The sequence below is a fragment of the Phalaenopsis equestris genome, unplaced genomic scaffold (genome assembly GCF_001263595.1).
Source record: "Phalaenopsis equestris unplaced genomic scaffold, ASM126359v1 Scaffold000873, whole genome shotgun sequence".
In the NCBI taxonomy this organism is placed as follows: domain Eukaryota; kingdom Viridiplantae; phylum Streptophyta; class Magnoliopsida; order Asparagales; family Orchidaceae; genus Phalaenopsis; species Phalaenopsis equestris.
In genome coordinates, this window is record NW_018165313.1 from 1,280,830 (window position 1) to 1,291,241 (window position 10,412).

Below are 10,412 nucleotides of genomic sequence, written 5' to 3' on the forward strand. Positions count from 1 at the left end.
ATTCTCTGGATTTGTAGGCTATTTATTTCGGGCATGATGAGAATTGGGAGCTAGATTTGTAAATGCATAAGAAAATTGTGGAATATATGTAAATATAAAATTTAGGTGTGAGAAATGAGAATTCATAAGAAAATTTTAATGTATGTAAATATGAAATTTAGAGGTGAGATATGTGAATGCATAAGAAAATTGTGGTTTGTAAATATGAAATTTAAGTGAGAGAAATGTGAATGTATAAGAAATTTCGTGCTATATATATATAAATATGAAAATTTAGGAGTGAAAAATGTAAATACATAAATATGAAAATTTAGGAGTGAAATATGTAAATACATAGGAAATTTGTGTTATGTATTTAGGGTTTAAAATTTAGGTGTCAGATATGTAAATACATAAGAAATTAGTGTTATGTACGTAAATAGAAAAAGTTAGGTGTGATGTGTAGGTGTGATGCACATCAAACCTAAATTTGAGTTATGTATGTACATAAAAAAATTTAGTTTGATTCTCTGGATTTGCAGGCTATGGGTTTTAAGGCATGATGTGTAGGTGAAGTTGGAACTACTTTCTAAAAATGTTGATTGCCGCATTAACAGTTGTATGTTATATTACAGAGAGAATATACAAGAGGCAAAATGCAGATTTTACAGTGTTGATATGTTCAAACCAAAGGGAAGAAAGAGTAAGAACTAGAAGAATATTCCTTACAAACGTTTATTTTATTTTCTTCTCATTCCATGACACCAATGACTGTTGGTTTCTAGGCACACAACTCTCCAAATGACATGACACGATACTGGATCTATTAATGCTAGTAAAATGACTCATTTCTCAGGTTGAGAAACTTGGAAACATTTCAACCACAATTATTTAGATTTTGCAGCTGAACCACACAACATTAGGCTTCGCTTTTGTGTATATGGGTTCATACTTACAAACATGCTGCAACACTCTATTCTTGTTGGCTAGGTTTTATCATGTCATATAATTTACTGTTTGTACACTCAAAAATAGTTTGCATAAATCTCAAACAATCTAACGACCAAGATAAAAAGATAGATGACTAAAATGTGCAAAAAACAGTTAAAAATTTAAAAAAAAAACCCATAAAAATTTGTAACTTCCCTATTAAAATGAGGATCATAGAAATGTATCATAAAAATATGTAACTCCTCTATTAAAACAGAGATTATAAAGATGAATCATAAATACCTATAACTCCCATATTAAAGTGAGACATTAATAAAAAGATGATAATAACATGAAACTCTCACATTAAAGTAGGGGAAACTATGTAATTTTTGACTTGGTCTCCCTTTCTCCTATTAATAGACAGCTAATAACATGTAAATACGGGGCTCTTCTCTCTTGACTTTTCTAATGTAGGGAGAACTCTCTCCCATTATCAATGTAACCATTATTTTTTAATATATAAAAGGGGTAAAGAGTAAGGGAACATACTAATTTTCCGATTAACGACAAGTCTATGTGTGTTATTTTATTTCTTTTTTATTCTTTGTATCTTTATTTTTCTGTCTCAAGTCCCGATTGCGCTGATCCTTTGGCATGCTTAACAAAACAAATTTGAATTCAACATCTTAAAATGTGTGGTAAACGTGGAGCATGCTACAAACAATAATGGAAACGACAACAATGAGAATATATACATATCAGAGACACTCCTAACAGGAGACGCATTAAGGAGTTCAGGCAACAATATATATGGAGTTGTAAAAACCTTTTTCGTCATCTTCCTAGGGGCTCTGGCTAGATGGCAAGTACCACAAGATGGATAGTCGGCTCTCAACGGTTGAAACAAGCCGACTGACCGTATGGACCACTCGGTCAATTCCCAGTGGCTGACACGTCATCTGGCGAAAAAGTGAGTGTTATTTCACAAGTTATCCTGCGTTGTGGCAAAAATTTTCTCAATGTTTTCCTAGGTACAACTGACACTTGGGGAACTCGGTTCCGAGTGAAGTTCGGGATGAGCAGACAAAATACTTTCTTTCAGAGTGAGCAAACAGAAAACTCCCCTCAGGGTCGAGCACACAAAACCCCCTCCGGTGCGAGTAAAAAGAAAGAATCCCCTCTACTGTGAGAAAAAAACGTCATTTTTTTGGACGAGCAAACAAATGACTCCCCTCCAGGATGAGTATACAAAAAACTCCTCTCCGAGGCAAGTAAGAAAAAAAACTCCCCTCGAGAGCAAGAAAAAAAACTCCCATTTGGGGTGAACAAACAATAAACTTCCCACTAGAGCGAGAAAAAAAAATTACCTACGAGGGCGAGCAAAAAATTTGACTCCCCTTCGAGGGCGAGCAAAAAAAAGAAACTTCGGGAAAGCAACTAATTATCCGACCAAGCACACGAGATGGGCAAAAATAGACTTGAGCTGGATGATATAATGACCGACAATTTCCCGAGGAGTTAACCAAATCAACGTATGTGAATACCTCAACTCAACGCCGACTAAAGAGTATATTTGGAGAAAAAATGTCGTGGAGCCAATGAGATAATGTAAAAGGTGCAAATGGAGCGCATAATGTGCCTAAATAGAGAGTATCATCAATGATTCATGTAATCATGTTTTTGCTTTAAACATTTTCCTGTCCTTATATCCACTGTCGCTGTCAAGGAGCAAAAAAAATCAGAAAACCAAAAACAGTTTGCACGAATCTCGAGATGATCTAATGGTTCAGATAAAAAGATAGATGACTGAGAGGTGCCAAAAATCGGTTAGGGATATGAACAATATCATAAAGATGTAACTTCTCTATTAACGTGTGGATCATATAAATGCACCATAAAAAACTGTAAATTTACTATTAAAGTGAAATTTATAAAAAAGACATCATAATGACCTGTAGCTCTCATATTAAAGTGGGGCATTAATAAAAAGATAATTATAATGTGTAATTCTCACATTAAAGTGGGGTAAACATGTAGTTTAGACTAATTCCTTCTTTCTTCTATAAATAGGAAGCTCATAACATGTACATAAAAGGTTTCCTCTCTCGACTTTTCTCCAGTAAGAAGAACTCTCTTATGTTCTCAATGCAACGACCATTTTTTATATATAAAAGAGGTCCAAGGGCCCGAGAACATATCAGTTCGCACCTGCAGGACATGTTTATGTTATTATTTCATTTCTTTTCATTTTTATATCTCAATTTTTTATGTCTCAATCGCTCTGTTCCTTTAACATGCCTCACAAGGCAAATTTGAATTCAACACTGCTCATTACTATTCACTCTTCTTTTCCTCTTTTTCTCTCTCCATTTTAACGCTCTATTCGTTGCGGCGTGATTCATAGATAAATCAAGATTCAATAATATGATTTTAATTTGCCCCTCTCCATAGAAGAGCAAAATTCTCAAGCCATCAATAACCATTTTTTGAGAAGTCTAGCATCAGATGTGGAACTTTTTTGCTTTTTGCTTTTTAAAAGGGATATGATTTGCAAAAAAAAAAAGGGAAATAACGAGGTTCTGAGGGATTAATCAGGGTTGAATTTGTTTTAATTTATGTCCCCAGTCATCGCCAAATGGAAGTTTAACGTGGTGGACGCTACACGTTCCACAAGACAATTTTTGGAAGATTTTTCTATTTAGTAGTCTACGATTGCTGTCGTTTGAGATGACATCTAACCCTTTGTCGCATTGCATTGAATGTATATAATATCTACATTTGGGAAATTTACACATACACCACAGCTTCTCTTTGTATTTACACATCTGCTAGCTAAAGTTTATATTGACATTTACAATACTTTGGCCACCATGCATGAAAATGTGCACTTCTAAAATAAATTAATAATAGCGATATTTTGATGTATTATTAAATATTAGTGTTATGTATATAAATATATACATTTTACTTGGGATGGATTTGGAGTCTATCTAAGTATTCTTTCAAACCTTTGGGGAAGCTTGGGATTTTCTTTTCTTAAATCAAATAACTTCTAAGAAAATTATACAAATTATATAAATATAAAATAAAGTTATATAATAAAAAAATTATACATATTATCACATCTCACGTAGCTTCCAACCCCAATCTTTGTGGTCTATGAATGCTATCACATCGCTCTATTATGGCTGTTGTGACCAATTGATGCTCCCAAAACTATAGCCCACGGCCTACATGACCAACTACTATCAAGACTTTTAACGGCAGTCTCTAAGATCAGCTATTATTACAACCACCTTCTGCAACATTTATAACTGACTATTATTTTCATAGCAATCGACTATAACTTTTGCGGCCCGTTACATCTATTATTGTGAACTACTATTGTACATCGACATTCTAATTTCATTTTCTCTAATTTAAGAGAAGAACGTGTCAATATTCTCATAATTACATAATGAGTTATGTTAGCTGAGTCATGTGCCGTAGTTTTTTTTTTTTTTTTTCTAGGTTTTTCATGTAAGAATGTGTTGTGTTTTCTCCTCATACATTTCTTTTATCTGTGTGTGATGAATCTCTTACTACGTACGGTCGTTTATTTATTTATTACTCTACTACTGCAAATCTTCTGACGCACATCAATTATATGCTTTGAGAATAATATTAATAATATTATTTTTAACTTATTATATATGAATTAAATATTGCACGAAAAAAAAAAACCGTATGGGTTTATGAAAGAATCAAATATATTTTCTCTGTGTCTATATATATATATATATATATATATATATATATATCATGCACGCATGACGAGGAACTTGTAATAAAAATAGTTTAAAAATGTCAACTAAACAATTTTTTTATAGCTCATAATCCATGCTATTATTAAAAATATATTTGACAATCTGACAAAAGATGATTTACTTCATTCATGTGTCTAAAATCTATAAAATTTATAATATACAGAATTTTATAATATTTCAATATTTATTAGTATGATAACGAAATAATTATACGAGTCAACGACTAACATTTGGAGACTCGAAGAAAAAAAAATTAGGAAACATAATTTCACATTTTCTTTGTCAACTTATAATGATCATTTTTAGAATAAAAAAGAATTATAATTAGCCAATACCATTCCCAAGCTTGATGAAAAAGATTGAGGGTATTATTAAAATTAGTAATTTGTTCCCTAATTAGAACAAATTTTTAGCTCCACACCTCTTCATCTGGCTTTTGATATATGGTGATTTTAAAATACCTGGAATACTTTGTACGACTTGTTGGGTTTGTGGAGCCTCAACTGCACACTTGGGCGCTGTTAACAGAGGAACCGACGCCTATGCACGCACCGGCCTATGGCGCATATGTGCCTCCTTTATGTGGGCTTGCTATAAAGTTGACACATAGGCGCCAATCTTTGGATGCCTAAGCGCTCAACTTATGTGCTTAGTCCAAAAGCCTTGGCGCTTTGGCGCCAAGTTCGAGTGCCTATGCGTCTGGAACAGTTGGCAAACAAATTGTTTGTTTAAGGTTGAATTTCAACGGCATAATCTGTTTTCTCTGTGGGAGGAGGATTTGTGTGATCTTGACGTGCATTTTTTTTTTACGCCGGATCAGAGCAGAAAGTCTTTGGAGCGAGATCTTGTAAGTATCCTTGAGAGAGAAGAGCAAATTCGGGCGTGATATTCATAAGCTCTATGACTTTCATAGTGAAAATTTATGGTGGGTGGCTCCGTGTTTTTTTCCCGCACTAAGTTTTCTTGTGCTTTTTTGGTTTGCTTTGTTGCTTTTGTTCATAAAATTATTACGATGGTCTCAAATCTACATGATCCTATTCAGTTGGGGTGTGGTTTAGATTTTCAAGTTTAAGCCACTATAAATTTTGGGAATGAAATTCTTCGGAGAGTTCTGCTTTCTTCAAACACAACCCCATTAAAAGCGGGGTAAAAATTTAGCATCACTATATTGTACTCTCTCCCTTATAAATTGAGAGATAATTTCATGTACAAAAGATACACAATTTTAACTGAAAAGGTCAAGAATGATCAACATGATTGATACAATTTGATGTTAATTTCCATTCATTCTTCTGTATTTCTCTCTCTCGTTTCTTATACTCTATTCTTTGGGGTGTCATTCATAGATAAATCAGGATTCAATAATGACAATGCTCTTCACTTGCCTGTTCAAGTTCCTATCTACGATCTAAATAGATATTTCTTACTCACTACCATCGTAACATTAATAGTTATCGGACACTATCATCATATATGGTTATATACTCTATTGCACTTGCACTAATTATGTATTATAGTACTCCAAATTATGTTGATTATGTTACATGTTGAGCATGTGATTCAATATATTATTAAATCATATAGTACTTTATACATTATTATAATCAATGTAGCATATGCTAAGTGTAGGCTAACTAACTCATAAATTGTTCCTTATTTTTTGTATGGAATTCATTTTTATTGATTAAATGAGCTCTTAGATCTTTTATTCCTTTAAATTTATGTGTATTATTACATGAAAAATTAATATTGAGCTAGCAATTAAGTAATATTTAGATTAAATTCTAATTTAACTTTTTAAAACGTTTGATGATGCTTAAAAAAAATCTAATTTTATTATTTATGTAATTTTAAAAATTATTTTTAATGAAGTTTGAAGAAAATTTATTAATACATTTATAATATTAGGGAATTTACATACGTACCCCAATTTTTATATATTTTGCACATCCAACACATTTGTTTTCATATGTAAAAATTTTATTATACTTATTCTTTTTATAAATTTATACTTATACAAGCATTTGTTATTAGAAGAATTAAAAAAAAATCAGAGCCATTAATTCATGGGAAGATTTATGTACATATCACTTAACTCTTATATATTTATGTATCTAATATCTTATTGATTTGATATGTGAATAGAAATTAGGTGTCAAACATGTAAATACCTAAGAATTGGGCGGCAAGTACATAAATGCCAATAATCTATTTTATAATTTACAAAATATTTGATTGCAAAAAAAAAAAAAAAAAAAAAAAAGAAAACTGCGTTTGCCGGGAGTCGAACCCGGGTCTATTGCTTGGAAGGCAATTATCCTAACCGTTGGACTACAAACGCTTATTGTTCGAAGAACTCAATTTTTTAAAATTTAAGGATTTTACTTAATTAATAAATTTCAATAAGATTTTCTTTAAATTTTAATTTTACTATTTTTGTGGTGATGGATTATAAGTAAGATTTATTAATAAATATAAAATAAATTACTTAGGACTATTTGGTGTGCTGAAGATGAAGTGTAATGCAAAATCTTTGTGCAGTATTGTTATTACAATACATTTGAAATACTTTATGTTTATTTAGTTCACTATAAAATAAATAAAAAAATTTATATTTTTTGTTTGGTTTTAGTAGATTGGAAATAATACAATAATTTATTTGGGAGATGAGCGGCGGCCGATAGGGGGCTAAGGGCAGCAGCGGGTTGTGATTGCGGCAGTCAGCAGTGGCAGCGGGCTGTGACGGCGGTTGTCGATAGTGGCGGCGGGCGGCGAGCGGCGGGAGACTGGCGTGTGGCGACGGGCTATGGTTTGTTGATAACATTTTACAGTGTAATTCAAATTCGGTTAAATGGATCAAATTCTAAATTCAGCTCAATGAACTAATGAGTAAACTTTAAATACATTGAAACTTTGTATTATACTTGCCCTTCTTCATACCTAACGCATATTTCCTTAAATTCCTATAAATAAATTACAGTACACCACAAATCCTTCCAATCAAATAGCCCCTTAATTAAAAGAGAGGCTATTCTTAATAAGACCAATCAAGACGCAACATAAAATCTTTATTTCGGCTTACAATATGCTTATTTGGTGCAATTTTGATCCAAGCTACATCTAAACCAAAACCAATTTGATTTTGATCTGCACATATACAATATGAGTGCATGAAGATACAGCGACATGCACACATTTAAACATACATGAATATTCACTTTGACTTAGTTCAAACACGGCTTTCTCGAACGTTGATTAAGGCTGAGTTTAACTAATTAGTTGAGTCATTGATTTCTAAGAGTCGCATACCATATGAAATTGGCTCGGGCTGTGTTTGAGATGGCGGTGTGATGTTTTACCGTATTTTCAGACGTTTGACAAAATTACGTTTTGTCTGCTTTGTTTAAATATTGTAGTAGAAGGTTATGTTTTGCAATTTGACTACTAAATGCGTTGACTGCCACAAAGCTGAGATCTGACTTTTTGAAAATAAAATAAATTTATAACGACCACCATAAAGTTTTGAACAACAATTTCTTCCACAATAACTCAAAAATTATTTTTTAAAACAGTTACAGTTGTCCCAAACAAATCCTCCATATAAACTTATGTTATTAGTTGAAACCATTTGTTTTATGAACCAATTTTAATAATGCGGTGTTAAAAAGACAACCAACAAATGAAAATGATTGTTTGTTTTACCCTATTAGTCCTTCTGTTTGCATTCCACAAAAATCATGCACTAGAAAGAAAGCCCTAAATTTGAGAGTTAAACTGAAATAATTATAAAAGAAATATGTAAGTTTCAAAATATATCCAATCAGGAAACAAAATCTAATAAACTCATCATTTTTTAATTCATATTTACTGAATTAATGCAATAAAATGAGCCCTATGCTAAAAAAAAACTAAGAAAATACATCGTCTTTTTCTCCATTGCATCATTTTGGCATGTAATGTTTACAGAACATGCAAAAAGTAGCTATTTAATGCCTCCAATCTACAAATAGTTGATTTAGGCCCCATTTGAGGTAGTGATAGGGCGGTAGATTTTTTACAAAAAATCGAGGAAAACGGGGTCGCGGGCTCGATCTTGTGGATCGCTTTCCTTCGTATATCGTTGACGGAGTTGCCCCTCTCCTCACCGCAATTCATTCTTTCACATGTCTTGCCCTAGCGTTACACTCCTCTCCCATGATCCTCTCTCTCTCGTGATACTTACCCTAAATTCTCCCCTCTCTCTCTCGCACACGCGATTCTCACAGATATGGTTGCCTCTCTTGGAGAGTTTTCTTCAATTTCTGTTTTATCTAATATGCGACTCTTTGTGAGTGCGGTGGTTCCTCTTCATAAGATGGTTCCTTTGTGTTGTGGTTTCTCTGTGTGGTGGTTCATTTATGTCATTGTTTCTCTGTGCGATGGTTCCTCTGTGTTGTGGTTTATCTGTGTGGTGCTTCCCCTTTGTTGTGGTGTCTCTTCTTGTTGGGCAATCCTTACTTTAACTATGCTATTATTTTTGTTTTTGGAAATGCATATATGACAGAGATTTTTGTAGTTTCCCTTTGCGGTGGTTCCTCTGTGTGGTGCTTCTTTTTCATGTTGGGTAGTATGTACCCTAAATTTTTGTGTCTTTTGATTTTGTAAAAGGCTTTATCGAGAATTTAGTGGTTTCCTCTGTGCGATGGATCGTCTTCCCGTTCATTAATGTCTACTGTGCTCAAGAATTTTGTGGTTTTTTATTTGGCAATTGCTCATAATTAATTGATTTTCAGTTGATGTTGGATTTTGTGATTTTTGGGAATCCCACGTGTGGTGACTTGAAAATGGGTGTTAGTTTTCAGTTGATGTTAGATTTGAGTTTTATGCTTGCTCTTTTAAGTTCTTGATTGGTGAAATCAGTGCTGGCTTTGAATGCGCGCTCAATGGCTTGTAATCACATACAAAGGGTGTCTTTCAGTTGATGGTAGATTATGTACATTTGGTTGATGTTGGCTTATGTTGTTTATGAGTTGGATATGGGGGTGGATGTGTTTGTGTTAAAGGATGTGGATGTAGTGGTGAAGGGTGGTTGGTGTGTGGATGTAGAGGTGGAGGTGGTGGTGCTTGGAGGTGTTTGTGTGTGGGTGTGGTGGATGTATTTGGAGGTAGTGATTGGGTATCCGTGTGGATGTGGATTTGTTGGTGATGGTGGATTTGTTGGTGTGTAGGTGAGGTGGTGGTGGGTATTTTTGCTGTGGTTGTGGATGTGATGGTGATAGAGGATGTGTTAACTAAACCTCACTTTTGGTTGAGGTTTAGTGTTCCCTCTTTAGTTGCCTAAGGTCTAGTTGTAGGAATTTCTCGTTGACTATTCTTAGAAAGCTAGAAAATGAACCCTCACCATTAGAAATTCCAAACTCCTGCTTGCTCGACTTGAAGTTCCACACATTGGTCCTAACCTCTAGCACTTAGCAGATTGGGTCAGTACGGAGGATCTCAAAGAGAGTTCCCATAGGACTGCTTGACCTTAAGGTTGATCCTGGGTGTTGGTCTGGAGTTAGTTCACTCACTTGGACTCACTTTCACCCACAATCACTCACAAACCCTGAACCCAAATTGTTGACTTTTTTCCCTTGATCTTTTGGGAGACTCATGTAGATGGTCCCCTAAACCCACTAGCCCTAGGCTAGTGTTTAACTAAGACCAGTACATATA

At 33.7% G+C, this 10,412-nt stretch overlaps 1 non-coding gene across 1 annotated transcript; it reads right to left on the reverse strand.

The window, feature by feature from the left end:
• Positions 1-6,987: 6,987 nt before the first annotated feature.
• On the reverse strand, positions 6,988-7,059 carry TRNAG-UCC. Its single transcript has one exon. It is a non-coding gene; the product is annotated as a tRNA-Gly (tRNA).
• Positions 7,060-10,412: the final 3,353 nt, after the last annotated feature.